The sequence below is a fragment of the Dufourea novaeangliae genome, unplaced genomic scaffold (assembly GCF_001272555.1).
Source record: "Dufourea novaeangliae isolate 0120121106 unplaced genomic scaffold, ASM127255v1 scaffold221, whole genome shotgun sequence".
NCBI classification, from domain to species: Eukaryota; Metazoa; Arthropoda; class Insecta; order Hymenoptera; family Halictidae; genus Dufourea; species Dufourea novaeangliae.
Genome location: NW_015374115.1, coordinates 826 through 20,581, shown reverse-complemented (window position 1 = coordinate 20,581; position 19,756 = coordinate 826). Strand labels below are relative to the sequence as shown.

The 19,756-nt window shown below is 44.3% G+C and overlaps 1 protein-coding gene across 2 annotated transcripts in view; it reads right to left on the bottom strand.

Annotated features, from left to right (window-relative positions):
* The window catches only part of LOC107191133 (serine-rich adhesin for platelets), a 35,155-nt gene extending 15,844 nt beyond the window's left edge, over positions 1-19,311 (bottom strand). For both annotated transcript variants that reach the window (XM_015580095.1, XM_015580097.1), the window contains exon 1: positions 19,043-19,311. The gene's annotated coding sequence lies outside the window, so the exon portion shown is untranslated. The remainder of the gene's footprint in view (positions 1-19,042) is intronic.
* Between the last annotated feature and the right edge of the window lie 445 nt (positions 19,312-19,756).

Sequence of the window (19,756 nt, the reverse complement as noted above, 5' to 3'; positions counted from 1 at the left end):
AAATTATTTCCTGATTGAGGAAAACACTTTTGAGAAAAAATTGTGAAAACATTTTTTGTTACAATCTGCCCTAGTCTCCTCTACTATAAGGGTTAAAATTCGAAGTCTGACACTTTGGGTCCTTGACTCCTCAGTGTTCACGCGTAGGGACGACACACACACGCAGGGAACAGCGTCGCGTGCGACGTCCCGAGCTGTGTGTATGGGTAAACCGGGAAGAAGGTGACGGCCCTGTGTACGGGCCCAACACACCGTGAACACGGCGTGTGGTGTAGGTCGCCTCGGCATAATAAGAGCGAGGGAGCGGAATATAATGCAGCCTCCTGCGCTCAGTGGCCTCCCTGGAAGCTGTGGAATGTACCACCCACCCTGTGCCCGCCCCCACCAGCCCTACAGAACCCAGAGAATCGTTGGTCGTCGCGAACACTTCGCAGGGGCCATTAATACCAAGGGAAAAAATCACGAATCGCGGGTATTCATAGACCCACGGTGAAATTAACCGGATTTTTGTAGGCCGACTACGGAGGGTAACGCGCCCCCCTGACACCTCGTAAGAATTATTTTCAGACCTAGGTATTTTTAATGAACCGGAGAGTTACGTTTTCTTCGTATTTCGCAATGCCTTGTAACATTTTCTGTACACCCGCAAACTCGGCTTCCGCTAGGGGAAAAAGTGACGTAGAAGGGCCCCCTCCTACCTCTTGGTATTTGGAATTATTAAAATTTATGCCAAATTAACATTCGATTTAACATTAATTTCAATACCTGGAATAAATTTACCAAGTGCTAGGAGACTTTTATTCTACGCCACTTTTTCCCCTAGTGGAAGCAGAGTTTGGTCGTGGGTGTATATTCGATGAGTGTTCTACTGACTTATGAACGGGAAGTGTACGTGCTGGTAATTATAAAAATGGTTAATAGACAAAAAACCAAAATAAAAAATTGATTATTCTCCTTAGTGATAGGATGGCACGGTCACAATCGAGATTAAACCATACGTCAGGTAATAGAATCCTCGTCCAATTTTCTCTTCCTCGTCAATTACTCACGCGAATTTCGGAACAGCCGCGAGTTACGCGGTACCGGCCCATTCATTACCCCGATCACGTATAATAATAATACAGCTTGTAGTAGAATTCTGATTTAGCGTACAAACGCTCGATGGTCCCATTCCCCCGCCTCGTAAACTGGTTTTCATCGCCATTGTTGCGCGCGCCTTGCACTTCACGGGCTCCATCCGAGTGATTCACAACTACGGTTATGGATCTTGTCGTTTTACTACGCGGACGAACTTTACGAACCATCAAGTTTCTATGCAGGCGTACATTCGCGATTCTATCGAGTCACATCATAAATAATACTTATTTCATGTCATAAATAAGTAGATTGTACTTACGGTACAACTCTTGTTATATTGCAGCGGTCGGGGCTGTAGGAGAGTAAAATTCTAGGAAGTGGCAATGTATCGAGAGCCTGCTCCCCAGCGCCTACGCAATAACCGGATTGTGCTGCTGGGGATGGCTTACACAACGTGGTGGGAAAACGAATTTATGAAAAAAAAAGTGAAAAAAGTGCCTCGCGCGGCAATATACCAAGAGTCCACTGTATATACGCTCTGCCTTTGTAAAGTAACCAATTTAGTATGCAATCAGTGGGAGGAGTCAATCAAATCGACCCGCCCCTAATCATTACGGACACAGACGAGGTATAGGACTAGAGATTTCATCCAATGTATTTTTGCGGCCCACTTTTCTGGGGTTACATACCCCATTTCCATTTTAGTGTCACTACCCACCGTGGATTTATCGTTGTCAAAACGTAGAGGTCGCTAAAATCACAGGCTTTTTAAGGTGTCGGTACTACAGTTTAAGTGGGCCACCAATTCCATAAGATGAAAGGTCTATTCTCATACCTCGTCGGTGCTACGGACCAGTAAAATTGCTCCGTCGGTCACGTGCACTGACGCATACGCGCTGCGGTTCCAGTCTCGGTTGGTCGAACTATACGTGAGTTGTCTCATCTTACTTAATTTAATCTTTTAAATTCATTCGTATAAAATGGTATTACTTCAGCGACGATTGTGCGTTCTCAGAAGAGGCAACAGAGCAAAGAAGCAAAGGCGTCCTCTAACTCTGTCTCTCTCTCGTTATAATTTTCATCGGCGAAGCGTATCGATCGACGTCGTACCCAAGAAACAAGTGAACACATTCGCGACAGTCTATAGTACACGGAACGCGGCAAACAACAAAAGAACCCCGACACACCGTCGTCGCTGTAATAATCAAGCAGCAGCGCCTACGTCCACCCACGTAGAGCTTCCGGAGGTTCCGCAAGAACCATTTTCCGTTCCGACACAATTCTCGTGCACGTCGATCGATCCCGTTTGCAATTATGAACGAACTTCCGCTGAAAAGTATATTTAAGTACGATAATACATTAATACCTGAACATTGTCAAACAACCTGAACAAGAGTCAAATTCATGGTGACGATTTCAATACGGATTCAATGAACATAAATGTTTATTTGTGTCGAAGTGAAATACTAGTGTTAGGAATACAAATTAATTCGTGGCCTTCTTTTCATAAAATTGTTTATTTACAAAAAAAAATACTGTCTTGAAAATACTCTCCGTCATTTTCTACACATTTGTGCTATTTCTCGGGCGAATCCCCACTCAAAACAATGATGGTGGTTCTGCGTTAATAATTAATTGCGAGGCCACGAATTCATTTGTACGCCCAATATTTTCCTGGCATTAACCCTCGAATAGCCGACTGTGAAACTTTTGTTTTTCGAAAAAATTGCTAAACAATTATTAAGTATTTTGAAATGTATACGTAAAACTTGTTTCCAGAAGACTATTAACAATCAAGTAATTCGGAGACAGCAGACGTCAAGTAAAAAATCGTAAGGCAAGAGTGTCAGTTAAGGGTAGTAACCCCGTAAACTTAAAAAGCGTTAATAAACTCGCTCCACCGAAAGAATTCCTTAGACCAAAAAAAAAAACCCAGGAATATCAGAAGCATCGATCCCAAATATTTCCAATAATCGAACGGGGGAACGTGTCATGGAATCGTTGCCGCGACGAGCATTCATCCCCCGCGATCCTCGAATATACTATCCTCACCTGGGCTCTCGGGAAGAATGACGGAAACGCGTAGGCAGGGAGAGCACGAAATCTGACGAGAAGCGCAACACGACCACGAGGAACCTAAAGGACAGGGGTGGAAAAAGAGAGGAGGAGGTTGTGGGCGGGTGGACCAAACGAACGAACGTACCCACGGGATATTTCGCGGGGGTGGAAAAGAGACGGAGTCACGAGCTGCGGGGGTGTATATTGGGGCTTGTAAATGGGGGGTGGAAAAGGTGGGGGTGGTTTCCACCTCCGGCCGAATCGATCCCACCGCAGTGTAGCACTATAGCAGTCCACGTGCATACATACCATCGACTCACCTCTCTCCCACCCCCTCTAACAAACCCTCTATCTCTCTTTACCGTATTCTCGTCCCGTACCCTCTCTCTACATCCATGGGCACTGCACACACCAGCGTAACAAACCTGGCGCATCTGCGCTGCTGGAGCGCCGCGACACGAGAAACGGGGTGTGTGTGAATTCTGAATGAATATTTTTTTTTTAATGATCGTGATTAATGCGCTGACACTCATTCGGAAGCTTCCAACGGGCTCGAATCAGCCGTTTGTTTCACGATGTGGAGCACAGACCAAGTGGATGATATATAGGGGGGTTAGAACGACGGTGTGGATTCGTGGGCTCGATGTCAGGGGGTGTCGAGCCTCTATTATTTTCCACCGGTGGAAGGGTGTTCTCCGGTCTAGGATCGTTCTGGAAGTAACACCCCTCGACAGGGTGGAATTATTGTTTTCAGCGGTGAGGGAGCCTCGAAAATTGTAGGCCGTCGAGCCGGAAATCCGTGTTTTAACCCTTTATTGGGAATATTCGAATACGATAACTTCGGTTTGTTATACTGAAGTGTAAGTGTAGTTAGTGTGACACGTGTAATTGGGAAATTATAAGGTTTCGACGGATAAAAGACTACTGACATTTACGGTCGTCTGTTACTTGAGAACGAAATTTTGGGATATTCCAGGGCCCCACCATAGGTTGACATAATTGATATTTTCTAAATTATGATTTATATAATAGGTATTGAATTTACTTGTATGATATTATTTCTAAGAGATTCTATATTCTAAGAACAAAATTAAGTAGATGAAGACCTTACTAAAATCTCACTCCACTGACCACCCGATTTAAAACAAATAAATGAAAAAGTACAATAAAACGATAGTACTAACAGGAATTCAGCTTCACTCAAGTGCACATTTTTCAGCTTTAACACTTTACAAAGAAATATCCACTTGACCACCGACAACTCGTCAAAACGGTGGCCAGAAAACGAAAAGGTGTTATAGATCGACATACACGTAACGGGACTGCGCTGATTGGGTATCCTGTACGAGGATTACCGACGCGTTCATTCAATTCGTAGTACGTACTACTAGCTCCCACCCCTATCCCCCACCCCTCCGGATGGCTGGAGTCACAGAATGCACCTCTATCGGTGCTGCAAATCGAACGCGTGGAAACGGTAGAGAGGGAAACGGGGGAATGAACTGGATGAGAGGGGGATGATGAGAGGGTGTAGGCAGATAACGGTCGCGGTGTATTATTACGTGTATCCCCTGTGGTACACCCAATCGCGAAACACGCATTCCCCCACGCCGTGGAGGAATGCAAAAATTTTGGTGAACGGGAAACGTGCGAGAATTCTGCGGAAGTATTACATCTTAATGTCTAAAATTGCGATTTTGCATAAACATCGGCAATCTAGTCATAATATATTTAAAATAATATATATATATATAGTTCATAAATATATTTTAAATAATATATTTTAAATAATTAAGGGGTGATTCCATACGCCAAACTAAAACGAAAATCAAGAATAACGAAATTACGTTGAAGGCTTCGTTTCGGAGTTATCGATCATCGAAAATACAGGTGAAAAACGTCTGACGCAGCCGGGTTAGACTGATCAGCTGGCCAACGCGCGCTGACAGTAGCCTGACTCGTCGCGTCAGACGTTTCTCACCCGTATCTTTAAGAATTCATAACTCGAGAACGAAACCTTTAACGGAATTTCTTTATTCTTGATTTTCGTCTTATTTTCCCACGTAGAATCACCCCTTAAAATGTCTGACACCATTAACCCAAGACTCGCGTTATTTACAAGTTAATGGCCAGGTCACGAGTCAAGTTCAGAGCGCAAGTAAGTGTTTTCTAATTACTCCCCAGCGTCGATATTTCCCTGTAAAAGCCACACGACTCCTACAGATTATATGGAACCGTTAACACGGGCATAAATACGAAGCTCGCGCTGCGCTGGGCGGGTATATAGCGGCCATAGTCGTCGCTCATTGTACTCGGTTCAATAGACCAGACTATAGGTTTCTCGTACAGCACCGTCTGTGTATGTATGTGCGCACGCATATTATGTTCACGTTTCGGTGCATTGCGCGTGTTCTGCACGGGACCTTTCATTCACGTTCGGCCGCGATGCAATTTACAAGGGTTCGACATATGTTTGGCCGACGTCCCTTTTTCTCTGATCGTTGCGTTGCCTTTTTAACACATTCTCTGCCACGACGGTCACTGATAACACTCATGCAAATTCAAATTTTAAATACCAGAGAAGGTGGTTTAAATAATTTGGTTTAGGTCTGTCTAATCCAAATAGGGGTCTAAATGTGGGCTGATTGAAAGTACAAGGTTATTTCAGGTGCTCTACCCTAGCGGGAATAGTGTGAAGCTACGACTTGAGAACAAAAGAAGCTTGTTATACCACGCAGTATAGAGGCTCCACGGTGTAAAACACGTTTGTTAATCACTAGTTGCTATACAGGTGGACAACGATTTTTCAAATGATACAGGCACCTTCCATCTGTACAGGGAGGATTAAATCGTTGGGCGATTTGAATATTTCAACGTTTTGTCCTTTTGGAGAACAACGTAGCAATTCTCTGGTAACAATGTCGGAGCAATCGAGAGTGATTGTACGTAAAATTTCCATCAATTTTGAATTCCAATACCAGGGACGCAATGAAAACGCAATTCGGAGTCGCGAAAATCCCAAGCCAAAAGCATACACCGCTGGCCAGATGACAAAATCACAGCGATCGACAACCCCCTATGGCTGTCCTAACCTCCCCTTATCCGCTCGGGCGCGTGCAGGACACGAGTCGCCCGGAAGAAGCGACACGGGAAAGACCTTCCCACGTATTTATTCATAACCTGTTGGTCGAGCCGAATTCATTCTACCTGTTACGTTGAATGAATTTAAATTAATTATTGGACGGCATCGCGCCGACCACCCCTCGAGGGAAGAACCGTCTGTTTCTGTTATAATTTGCCCATCGAACTGACCTAATGCTAATCATTCAGACACACGATTTAACGAAGATAGAATCATGGAGGTAATTTTGAATGGATCGTGGGGTTTGGACATTTGCACATTTTTCATTGATATTATCGGTCGGATAGAAATACTGGAATAATATTAAAAAATTGCCTGATGCTTCTATCGAGGTCTCCTACAAACCTGCAGAGTTTAAAATAATCATGGGAATTTTCGAACCACCACAGTTGTAAGGCTCATTAAAAATCCCAAAAATGGCATTGTCGTTAATCGACCCAATTCTCACAAAAAATCACAGACCCAATTAATTGAAATACTTTGGCAGTTCCCCCAGTGTTAAAGGAAATTTAAATAACACCTGAATAGTTCTACTCGTGAAATTCTTGCGACTGACAAATCGTGGCAACATGTTCTTACGATTTATATTCCTTCGAGGCACGCGATCGAACGCAACAACAGGACAACGAACGGAATCAAGCGAGTGTGCTTCTGGCGGAAATAGTGCCCCCTTTCGACGGAAGCGCAGCCGTAGCACCGTTACATTTCTTGTAGTATACGGAGTTATAACCATCTTCCATGTATCCACTTGTTCGTCACCGGATTGCTTGCGTCGATCGTCCCTCGAGGGTCTTCGGCCCCAGGAGGAGGGTTGAAGCAGCTCTCTCGCAAGATTTCCGATGTCTGCCTTGGCTTATATAAAATCGAACAAAACAGAACGCAAGAGGGTTGAAGAGGCCCTTTCATTATATCAACAACAAAAAAACTACGTCTTCCTTTGGGAAACACACAAACCGTCTCCACTTCCTTAATTAGATTATTATTCAAATTCGGCCATTATTGATCTGTTCCTGGCTTTACATCGATGATATCGAATCCCGTAGATTTTATTCATCGAATGATAATTTTATTTATTTTCCCGTTACGAAGAATCCTTCTTTTGATAATGACACAATCCCCCCCCCCCCCTCCCACGGCTTGCTTGTTATCATTTCGCTCGAAGAATCTTAAACGGGATAGTAATTTTTGTTTTCAATAGCGAGGCAACTCGTTTGAAGTGCAGTTGGTCGATACCCGGAATGAAGTTCGTTAAATCCACCCTTGATTTATATCAGTACTTAAGGGAACACTGCCCCCTAACCCAATCCCTGTTCTTCCCGACAAATGGTGTTCCAGTCCTCTCTTCGTCAGTACACGATTGCGCGAGGGAGATTCGGACCGCTACGATTCCCCGGATCGATAAGCGTGTCGAGTGTTGTGAATCGATCCGCGCGGAGTAAATAATACACACGATCGCGGAATCAACACCTGGTGATTGTATTTCTAACAAATATTTCTGATCAATCGATACATGCAACAATCCCCAGAAAACTAACGGTCTGCTATAGATAAAAGGAAATCTCAACTCACGATAATACTAAACAGAATCTGTATTCCCTAGTCTCTAGAAGATCGCTAATATGGACCACCCCCTTTCATAGATCACAGAAAGTATGTAACACGCAAAAATCATCGAAATCGTTTTACTCGTACCATTGGTCCAGCGACAAATACCGTTTTATTGAAATTCGACTGATGACACGTGGATACACGCGCAAGCACCTGCGCAGTCGATTTATAAGTAATCCAAAGTGTCAAGCCAAGAATCCCTAGGCCGCCCCAATTCCTGCACCCAGCGGCGTACTCGAAATTCATTTTCTCCGCGATCCGGTACGTTCCGGCCAAAAATATAGCGTGGCTCGAATTCCGTCCAAAGCCAACGAACGGTCTACGATCGATCGATCCGTGTTCGTCGAGCGATCGCGACGATTTCCGTGGATTACGATGGCGGCGGCAGAACGACACGGAGCAGCACGGAAACGTCGTCCCCTGTGAGGGACCAGAATAGCAGCGTCGTGCAGCGTCTGACGTCATACGGACGTAGGACACGGACATACAGATGACGAACAGTGAAAATACCCTGGTGGAGATCTCGTCAGCTCTTGTTACACATGCTTCGAGTGCACATATTGCACGCAGACACGTCGAATGAATTTGTGGTGTTGACAGTGATGGGCGATTTACTTTCCAATTCAAATATCGGTATTTAACACTTCAACTAGTAAGGTATTTAGATAGATTAAGATATTTCATTCCCGATACAAATGTATACTCTGGGTATACGTATCGATACCAAATATCGATGCAATTCAAATATATCGCCGTCACTAGTGGGTCGGGTTGCGAGTTCGTCACGTATCACTGGAATGACGTCATCCCTCGCGAGGCACGCGCGCTGACGCAGTTTTCGGGCAAAAACCCCGCGACTCGGTCACCAAAACAAACGAGAGAGGAACCTTCTCTCGGTTAACCCCGGTGCATTGTTCGCAGATGAAACGGTTAATCCGTCGTGCACATTGTCAGACTGAGAATGAAAGATGGCGGTGGGGATGGGAGCCACAGGTTTCCGGGGATCTCGCTCGTAGTACTTCGGATTGGAACGGTACCAAATGCAATTCTTTGTTAGGCACTATTAGATATCTAATGCGGCGAATAAGGTGCTCGAAGGTTGAATCGTGTGATTTCTTGTGGTCTGATGATTGACCAGTGTCATGGGATACCGTGTGACCTATATGGAAGCTACAGAAACGCTCTAATACAGCCATACCGAAGGCTTCGATGGTTAGCAAGATTGTCCTAGATATCTATGACGAATTCGTGATCCTGGGGCATAAACAATTATCGATAAGGTACATATCCACACATGAAATATCATAACTAGACTGCGGATTTTTATGCAACAATAAAAGTTTCTAAATTAATTTATAAAAACAGGAACAATCGTAGAAATTTGTTTTCCCTCTTAAGTATCTTATTGGGTTCAGAATAAAATAGAAAACTCGTTAGATCCGATGAAAGTTCTCTTTTTTATTGTATTTCTCAAAGCTCTATAAATGCATAAAATCCGCAGTCTAATAATAACAATTACATTAGCAGACATCAACCTCAACAATCATCGGAACCAATACCATTGGGCGCCCGAACTGCTAACACAGGACTATTTCCCCACCCTTCCAGGAAAGCACATTTCCTTCCGAAAAGTTCGTCGAAACCGTCCGCGACGGCGCCGAATTTACTGCAGATAGAGTTGAGAAAGTAATCTTTGCGCAATAAAACGCTACAAGTGGATTCGCCCGTAACTTCACCGAGGGGGCGAGACAACGACCGGTCGATCGCGTCGGCGGGTACGCAACCCGCGACCCAAAGAAAAACCCAATTAAACTTCGCAGAGTTTCGTTGCGTATCGCGTGATGTGTGTGTGTGTGTGATGTCATCGACAGGGCCGAGGGGGAGAAGGAAAAAAAAGACGTGGAACACAGTGTGTGGCTACCTCGTGAATTAAAGAGAACGGGCCTGACCCACTTTCAGACAGGCTGAGAGGTTAGCAGCGAAGAACTTGCAATAACTTGTCCTTCACGCGTCACCCGCGCAAACTTAAATCCCTCCACTTTCCCATGTTTCTTGCTGCCCTCCCTTCTGGGACCACCTTCATCCACGTTTCCCAGGCGAAAAAAAAGGGGGCAAGATGCTGGTTCCCTCGATTCAAAGAAGGCTACTTAGTCCGGTCGAATTAGACTTCAAAATTTCTATTTTAAAAAGTTACTTTAAGTAGCTATGTTTTTACATGAAAATGTTCGGAAAGTCATTAGAAATTAAATTGTATACGTTTGAGACTCATGAAAAATTGGGGAACATTGTTAAAAGAATTCGAAAAGATTTGAGGAACATGTTTTTCTCACTGTACTACATCTCACTTTGTAGGTATTCCTAATACCTAAATTTTCTATACGACCTCTTTTGTTCTAAAATCTTTACATTTCCTTCTGCAAGCGAAAAACATGTTTCTCGAATCTTTCGAAATCTGGACTATGGTGCAGAGGGAGGACAAATGATCTTCGATTAGCGACCACATCCAGAAACTCGACGAAAATATGGTTCCCCTTAGGATTATTGAATAACAAAATTCATACGAAATGGTAGCAAGAATTGCACGATCCAATGGCGGAAAGACTATATTTGTTCGTCTGGGGAACAAAACAAGAATTATCCTAAGCCTAAAAAGTCCTAATAATCCTATCAGTGACCAATTAAGATTCGGCCGACGCTTTTTTCCAAGACGTGAAAGTATTTCAGGCTAGACCAGACCGGTAAGGTAGAATGCAAGTAGAACGAATGCACCAGCCGCGGCCGGTTGCAAAATCATCCTGAGATTGCTCGGGCCGACTGGCTGGCTGGCTAGCTGACTGGCCGAGCATTGCGGTGGTTTCACAACGGCCATTGTTAGATGGAACGGTGTCGAAACCGCATCAATTTTAGAGGCGTCGGAGACGAAATGGAAGACAGTTCCGAGTACACTGTGACTGGCCTGGTGCATCGGCCGACGAAACGTCGAACAATGCAATTTCTAGACACTTTTGAATCACCCCCAGTATTTCGGCTGAAACTCCCTCGTTCGAGGAATCGAAAGAAAAATTGAGGGGCTTAGTGTATAGCTTCCCAAACTTTGTTCACTTTCCGCCCCCTCTTCAAGGTTTTTTCTGTTCAACGAACCCCCTTCGGGTAAACTATTTGTATTATCACAATTTCCAAATATTAAAGATCTAAGATTATTCCAGATATTAAAAGTGCAACTATACTCCATTTATAAACATTTAATAATTTGAAAATTATAATTTACATTGCTTTGCATAATGGTCATTCACTGGTATGCAATCAATTACTGGTTGGTTTACCCTATTTGAGCTTGTAACGCCCAAGTATCGCCCAGTTAATTGGTTTCCAACATCTGCCCGTTTATTGGACGAGACACATGATTCAGCCTGGATTCGCTATCTTATCAACAAGATTAAATCCCCCAGAATGCCGTGCACGACCTCTCCAAGTACACATTAAGGAAATTGCGTACAGAAAGGGCGATTCAAGCTCGACGGAGGAGGACAAGAGGAGTGGTAGAAGTATTCGCTATCCCCGGGCACAATGAAGCACAATATCGAGTCGCTCGTAAACAGTAAAAAGAGCCAAAACAAACGACGCTCGCATGAGGCGGCGTGTAAACGGAAGACGTTTTCCCTCCACACTTGGTGTGCATAAGTGTCCTCTCCCCAGTTGCGTTAAATTCATTGCCTCTCATAACATTTGAATTCATGAAGAGAAACGCGATAACAGATTTCCATATAGACTGGACGACTAGCACCAGCATTCTGCCGCGGCGAAGGACGACGACGAAACGAAAAGGGTGGATAAACAAGGATGTGGATCTATAAGTAGACATTCGTTTCACGCACTATTTGGGGCTACAAAGGATTAAATTTCTGATTTTTAGTAGGGGAGAGTTGCCTATATTGGACCGTTTGTGTATCTCTATAAAATATCATTTTTGCTGCGCAAGTGAGAAAAAAAAAAATTAAATAACTTGGAATATCTGAAAAAGTATCGACTGACCATTCTATGACGCCAGAGTAGGCGTCATCGACCACTAATAAACAGTTCTTTACACTCGCATGACGCCATCATTGCGTCATCGGTCGTCATAGTATCAATCCCCAGTGGTAAATCCAAAAACAAGTCTGATTACGTAAGTTCCATTACAAAACGACGAATTATTAGCTCATCTCACTCAGTGTTCATATCGAAGAAACTAGAAAACCGATGCTTCGTGATCCAGTGGAAAAGGTCGTCAGGATGGACCACGGAAGCTGAGGATTCACGAGGCGTCCCGACGCCGCCTGTCGATACCGTCCCCAGTGGTAGACGTCGCGCCACGTGTGGAAACTCCAACAAAACACACTAGGAAGGGGTGGGGGTACAGGCTCGATTTCCTGTGTCCCTGACCATTCCTAATTCGCCAACTTTTGCAGTGGATCGCGGTTAATCTCCGCCACAGAACTCTGGCGCTCCTCCCTCCGTCCAGTTTTCCACGATACGCACCAGAAAGACCTACGAGTGCGGTGAAATCCCCCGATCGATTTAGACAACAAACGATCCTCCACTTGTGGAATGCACTAATGACCGTTCAATTTGAACTCAGAGAGAAGGGGGGAGGACAAAAAAAAAACGGTGATTCAAATTCCCAACTTTCCATTCGCTTTATACTCGACTGCGTCACCGTCCAGAAGTTTAATTGCGCATGGCGGTGCGCAAAGGATCGAATGGAACACCTTTAAGTACGGCTGGTCTGAGCTTTCAGCGAAATTAATGTTCGGAGCAATTCATAATGCTCAGTTTCAATCGAATGCGCACAGATCGAGTAATAATTTTCTTAACATTCATCGTCCATGTTGGTCCGAGTCAGCTTTATCGATAGTTAAGTAGATCACTCGGGAGATTCTTGCTCGAAGGTATTCAGTAAATCCTCGATTAATGTTCGAAACTCAGGACTCTTTGGGACAGTAATTTTCGCATCTTATAAATTTCAGGTCGCAAAGATTAGAAGCAGAAGCATTTAACATAGAAATATTTCCGAGCATTTATCAAGAATTGACTGTGTTCATCACACTCTCACTGTTTCTTCCCACTCTAAGCGAATACGCATTGTTCCCTGGTATCCCTGTTAACGCAGAATGAAGTCTGAAGTAGAACCACGAGTTTTGTTTATCGTCGTTTGTTCCTTCGGTCCCTTCGGGGTGTAAACGGCCGTCGACCAGCGTTGACCTCGGCGGTCAGGGGTTAACCTCCCCCGCGGTCGGGGTAAGATTAGGATAGGTTAGGGTCATGGACCACCGGATTACCATCAGCAAGAAGGACATTCTCGTCTCCTGGCGACCTACGCGACCTCTTCTGATCCCAGTCTACAATTCCACGAAGGGGTGGTTGGTCCGTGGATCTGTGAAACTACTGGGATTTATTCCGCCCGCGCAGCCTTTAATCGTTGCACTTGGCTCTACGGGACGGTTCAAGGTTAGCTCGTGAAACGGTACTTTGTTCCTCGATGACCTCTCGTGAAACGCGTCGCGTCTGTCCAGTCGGATCGAACCGATTTGTTTCCCTTCCGTTCAATTTGGCTTTCTATTGCGACTACTGGCTGGTCGTGATCAGACAGATAAGTGCGCTTACAACTGTACTCGAATTTAGAGTACGATAAAGTTCGAGGGGGTTAGCGAAACGATTAGTTGTTTTCTCATCGTCTGGGTGCAAGACCTCGACAGAATTACACGGCTAGCACAGCATAACCCTTGTAACTTTCGACACTTTCGGCGGTCAGGGAAACGTGAGAAAGAAAGGAAAACGGATGAGTTTCATAGCTGGCGAGTTCGCCTCAAATATTTACGCCGTGGCCGCAACAATGGGAACAATATCGGTTGCCTAGCGACGCTCTGTTAAGAGACCGCATTCTACTTTCGCCTGTCTCTCCCCCTTATCCACCTTTCCTCGACTTCACGGTGTGTCTCTCTCGACTGAGACTACCTTCTGCCAAATGCTATGTCCTTCTAATAAAATCTTCGCACGCTTTCCCCGTTATTCTCGACACTTCCCATATCGCTGCAACCCCTACAACCCTTTACCTTGCGACTCAGGTGTCGAATGATTGACATTGGATTCGATTCAACCAGATACAAGCTTTAACTTTCGATCAACCTTCACCTTGCGACTCAGATGTCGAATGATTTACATTGGATTCGATTCAGCCAGATAAAAGATTCTGGAAACAAGAATAAAGAGAAGCCCAAGAAGAGGGAGGCAATGGTTATGCAGAAGACCAAGCAACAGGAAAGACTGTTCTCCTTGTCTCTTGGTGTATCTTGCTGTTCTTCCTGAATCCGTGTACGCATTCATAGATGTGTGTGTGTGTGTGTGTGTGTGTGTTCACTGACAGAGAAAGAGAGACAGGAGAGAGAGAGACCAATAATGTGTAGTGGAGGAGAGGCGAAAAGGACGGTAGAACAAGAGGGGAGGGATCAATGCCGGTTGCCCTGGCAACCACGGCACCTTCATCCATCCTGGACCATACTTCTCAGCCCTGCCCTGTGCACGGGTACGAACTGGGACGACGAGTCCTCCAGGGTACCACCAGCGATCGCTGGAAGAGAGTCCTACTGCGTATCGGTTCGAAATTAATCCCCAGACCAAGCCACGGAAATTGTTAACCTTCTGCGGTTGAATCAAATAATGCAATGCCATAAATATTCACGAATCCGGTTAATATTGTCCATCGACCGAGTAATTGTTCAAGAAAAATTCATCTGGTGCGAAGGATGCGTCCTGAATCGACGGATGCTTTCGACTCTACTAGGGCACGTCTACTCTCTCATCCTGACGCGACTCGATGTGGCACGTCTTTTTTTCACCGATGATAGCAAGGTTATTTTTACCCTCGATTACAAAAGCAAAAAGTCCTACCATGTAGGCGGCTGCCAGTAACAGCAAAGTATAAAGTTGCAAAATGAACACGCTTCATCGACGCAGACCCCGCTTTAACTCCTTCCGTCTGTATTAGTCACGATGGCGCGTCATACCCTGTAGGCCAAGCACAGTTCGATCGAAATAACTGCTTTGGAAATAGATCCATGCTAGTTTCTTGTGTCTTTCTCTTACGAGAATTACTGCATTGGATCATCCTAAATTTTAATTACATGCCCATTATCTTTGCTTTCTAGTCCAATCCGTACAACTGCTACCAATACTGATCAGAGACGATTATTTAGTCACAAAGCAAAGCTAAATACGTCTATTCGTCAGAAACCAATCATCCCTAGAAACCTTACGCAGATATCTGTTCGGAATAAAGTCCTGTTTTCTGATTGGTTCATAAAAAGAACACTTAAGCACAACTACATATTCACCGATATTTACAATCAGTTTATCTACATTTAAATAGAGTCAATCCAACGAAAACCGTCGTACCAGTTCGAAAGGAGAGAAGCCTAGAGTGCAGCTACTACGTTAGTCAAGAGTCGGTCGTTTCTAGAGACCCGACTGCGCATGCTTTTGCGCATCAAGCGAGTACACACGCCATTTTTTTCTCTTTTCAATCGCCTCCATCGAGAGCAGTATTCTCGAAGCGAAGACGATCTGTCCTGGATGCAATTTTTTTTCTATAGAAAATCATTTACGTCGCTGAAATAACCGTATAGTAGAGAATAGAAGTGAATGGTTCGAATATTTCTCGAGCAGACGAGTCTCGTAGCTCGTGTTTCTGCGCATCAGCGCGAGTTTTGGCGGGTCGATGCGCCATTGTTGCCCTGGCGGCTGCGTTCGCTTTGTTTTCGTCTCTCTCCCGCTCCTGTTTCTTTCCTCCAACTCCTCTACCGTCCTGCCGTTTGCTATCTCTCTCTCTCTCTCTCTTTCTGTCTCTGTAGTCTGCTCTCTCGTTTCACCATTTTTCACTCGAAGTATTCACCCACCCGTAGGCAGAGAAACGACGATACCGAGCCGACGTATTCCGGTTTACCCAATGTTTACACTCGCAATATCGTCTCTTCCCTGGTGAAAAATATTGGACTGCTGTGCATGCGATCAATCCGTACCGAACTGCACGGCACGGCAGGAATTCAATGTAATACACATGAAACTTCATTGCGTTTTTCACTTCAGCGAACAGGTTTCTGCTCAAGTGACTTTCCTTGTTTGCATGGAATAGACCGCAAGGTTCAACGATTGTCCGTCCTGATTAGAATGAATCAACTTTGTACCGTACATACATGTTATCATCAGATTCTTACGAATCCGTTTGGTAAAATATACAGCGAAGATATTTCTCAACCGATCGCGAATACAATCTCTGGACAGCGTCTTCTAGAAAACGCAATGTTACCACAAGTGGCTCGCCGTCTGCGCGCTAAGAGGGACGGTCAAATTGAAAACATCAGAAAACGGTATTAGAAAGTTTTCCACGGGGCCACAACCGTATTCGCCGTTATACCGCGAAAGAATGCCCCGTACACGATATCTGGGCATGATAACAAGATATCTGTGCTCTTCCAATGCTGAATATCATGCATCCTCTTTTCTGTTCTGTATTCTTTCCTATCCCCCATTTCGTAACGGGATTCGTATAAATTCCGTATCCACTCCAATCGTCGTGGATACATGGATTTTCCAGTCGATCCGTCTTTGAATCTAACAAGGGTACTTGTGGCTATATTTGGCGTAGAATATTTTTTTAATATCATGTGGTAAATTATTAGATTGCAGGTGCTCCGATTGGCAACAAAGTCATCCGTGTAATTAACTTCTTCGTTATTAAAGTAAATAGATTGTATAACCCGTTTAAGCCGGGGAAAATGAAAAAAAAATCGCTTAACAAACTTGATTCTTCGGCTAAATGATTTATTGCCGAACTGTCTGTGAAAATGAAGACCGACGAGTCACGTGCGCAAACAGTGACGACTGTCGTCCGTCGCGATATCGATAACGACGTGACTCGACGCTAGGCGTACATCAATTTCGGGCTTGCGGTTGATAAACCAACAATGTTGCGAATTGGGAAACTACATGGAGTCGTAACAGTTTTCGTTGATTCTGTCCAGTCGAGGTTTGAATGCTAATTATCGTCCCACGTGAAAACAAAATTACGGGGAAATAAGACTATCGAAGGGAAATATTTGAAACAATCGTTATTTCGGTCCATTATCATGGAATTACCCGGTAAGGTGACTTAATGGTTCAAGTAATAACTACCTACCACCAACTGCCGTTTTATTGCACGGAGCAATTCCGTTTTATTGCCTTGAACGATAAATACTTCGATAACAAAGTTGCGAATCCCTTCGGCGCACGACAATGTTGACGAACACGCACGTTCGTGAAAATCATGTTCCCCGTGCAATCGTTACTTACGTTTTAAAACACGTACCAATCATCATTTCAATATTTACGTCATTAACGAGCAATAACAAGTAAAATAGTTTTGCGTCAATGCAACCGTTTTTCCACTAAACTCCTGAGATAAGATAACCGGAAACGCGTCGCCCACAATGTCTTTCGTACACGGATCAACACGAGCAAACAGATTAGGACGAAAATTCTTTTCCGCGGTCAATTATCAGACCTGCATTCTTTTCCACGAAACAGGTTTCGAAATTCCTGTGTAAATATTTGAACGTGCCTGAAACATCGTCATTATCCTATTAAAAGAGAACATTGACAATGTATCAACATTGGGACAAGTTGCAGTAAATATGGTGTATGGTTAATAGATACAATTACTCTCATAACGTTAATCCAACCATGATGATTATTATAATTCCCAATTAGAATTATAAAAATAATTTTGTTCGAAAAGAAATTAAAATGTATGTTAGACAGAAAAATAAGCATTTCATTGCAGATACGGAAAACAACGTGCGAACGTAGTACACCGGAAGTCAGACTCGTGGAATACAGTATATTCATGATGCCACGCTCGCGTTCCATATACACATACATATAACGAACGCTTAAAGAGTTTTGTTATTATTTACCTTGCCGTACAGCACGGTACCATTCCATGCAGTCACTAAGCGTGTCCTATACAGTCTGCAATTAATCCTTCAAAGAAGAGACTATATCACAAGACAATGAATCAAACGTTTCAAGGTGTTCCGATCTAAATTGACGTCAAATAAGTACACACAGGCTGGCCAATGGTCTGTGTGTGTCGCGCAGTCGGCTATATTTCTGCTGGTCGCTCGTAACAAATATTTCTCTTCGTTCAGCTCGAACCCCGGGTATGTTTTATTCGACACGAACAGGAAATAAAAAAAACCGTTCTATCGTCCCGAATATCATTTCTATCGGTTCGAACACGAATTTATTATGGAATTGTCCTTCCGGCATGCAATTCGGAGCAACGATATTTTTGGCAATGTGGGTGGTTCAAGGCGCATGCCCTTCCCGAAGGATGTTCGAACGTGAACGGATTTTTGGAAAATGCAGGAATCGATGAAAAGAAAAAGAAGATTGGAAAAGCCTCGATATGCCTCCTCGAAGCTCCGGCCAGTTCCGAGTCGTGCAGGTATCTTTTGCGTGCCAGGTATGTAGAAAGGACTACCAATAGCGACCCCGTTGTGCGTCTTTCGCCCAATCGGAAAGGTAAGGTTAGTTCTCCCACTCACGGACGGAAAATATTACGCTACGGACTGTATATACTCTTAAAGTGCAATGAAGAATCCCAGCCACGGAGCTCCGTTTTCGTCCCTCGTTCTTGCGAGGAATGCAATGTCTGTTTTTTTTCCTCCTAATGTTAGTTACCCCACTGCACTATACCACTCACGGATACACAGGGAACAGCAGACGAAGTTAACGAACGTTTTCGTGGACAGAAGGACAAAGAGACTCGACAAGCTGTTCACGATTATGACATCATAACCTATCAACGTGTGTAGTCGTAAAAAGCAATCGCGGCTGAACGCTGTCGTTTTATCCTGCTGCTTACGTAGTCTTCTGGAATAACGTCGTAACAGATACGGTTTGTTGCTGTCCTTTTTAGATAACTGTGTGTCATAAGCTACCCCCTTCCTATTTTTCTGGCCACCTTCAATCATAACCGATCCCGATTCTAAAAACGACTGCGTCACCGAACACCCAGTGGACACGCAACCGGCGGTTTCAGGCTGCCGCAATGTGTAAATTAAGATCGTGACCACTTACCGGTTCACAGTCGATCATCACATTTTCAGGTTGCCTCGGACAGTTCACAGCCGGTCAAGGCACGTCGTCGTCGTCCTGGCACTGACCAACTCTTTTTCACGGAACGTTTTACTGTGGGACACAAGGCACCGTTGAATCAAAACGATCACACCATGGCGCGCAGCAGCAGCAGTGGCAGCAGTCTGCAGGCCATCTTGAAGCCACCGACGAGGCACGCACACAATAAACCCCGTGGAAGCAAGCAAGCACGCACGGCAGTAAGGTCCTCCCACAAGGACGGAAGACGATCGAGTGAATGCTTCATGGAGCGGCGGCCATGATGGCGCCACTCGTCGAACCTTTCAAAACTGATCGAAATTCTTGCAAGTAATCAAACTCTTAATAACGTTGTCGTATTAAACGCAACAGTGTTTAAAACACGATATTTCTGCTATAAAATCGTACAGCATTATAATACATGAACAATAACGAAATAGCGTCCAGTTTCCAATCAAGCTTCAAACACAATTATATTCTAACTTTGTCGCGCGGTCGTCGAGATGGCGCCACTTGACGGTCGTGTGAGCTGTAATTAAGATAATTTTCTTTTGTTTACAATATACAATTATTGCTTTCGGAAGATCGTGAATAAACGATACCAGAACTTTGTAACGGAATTATAGTCTACTGTGTTTGTACAGGATATTGTTAGTTTCGTTGGAATGAAGCAAACAT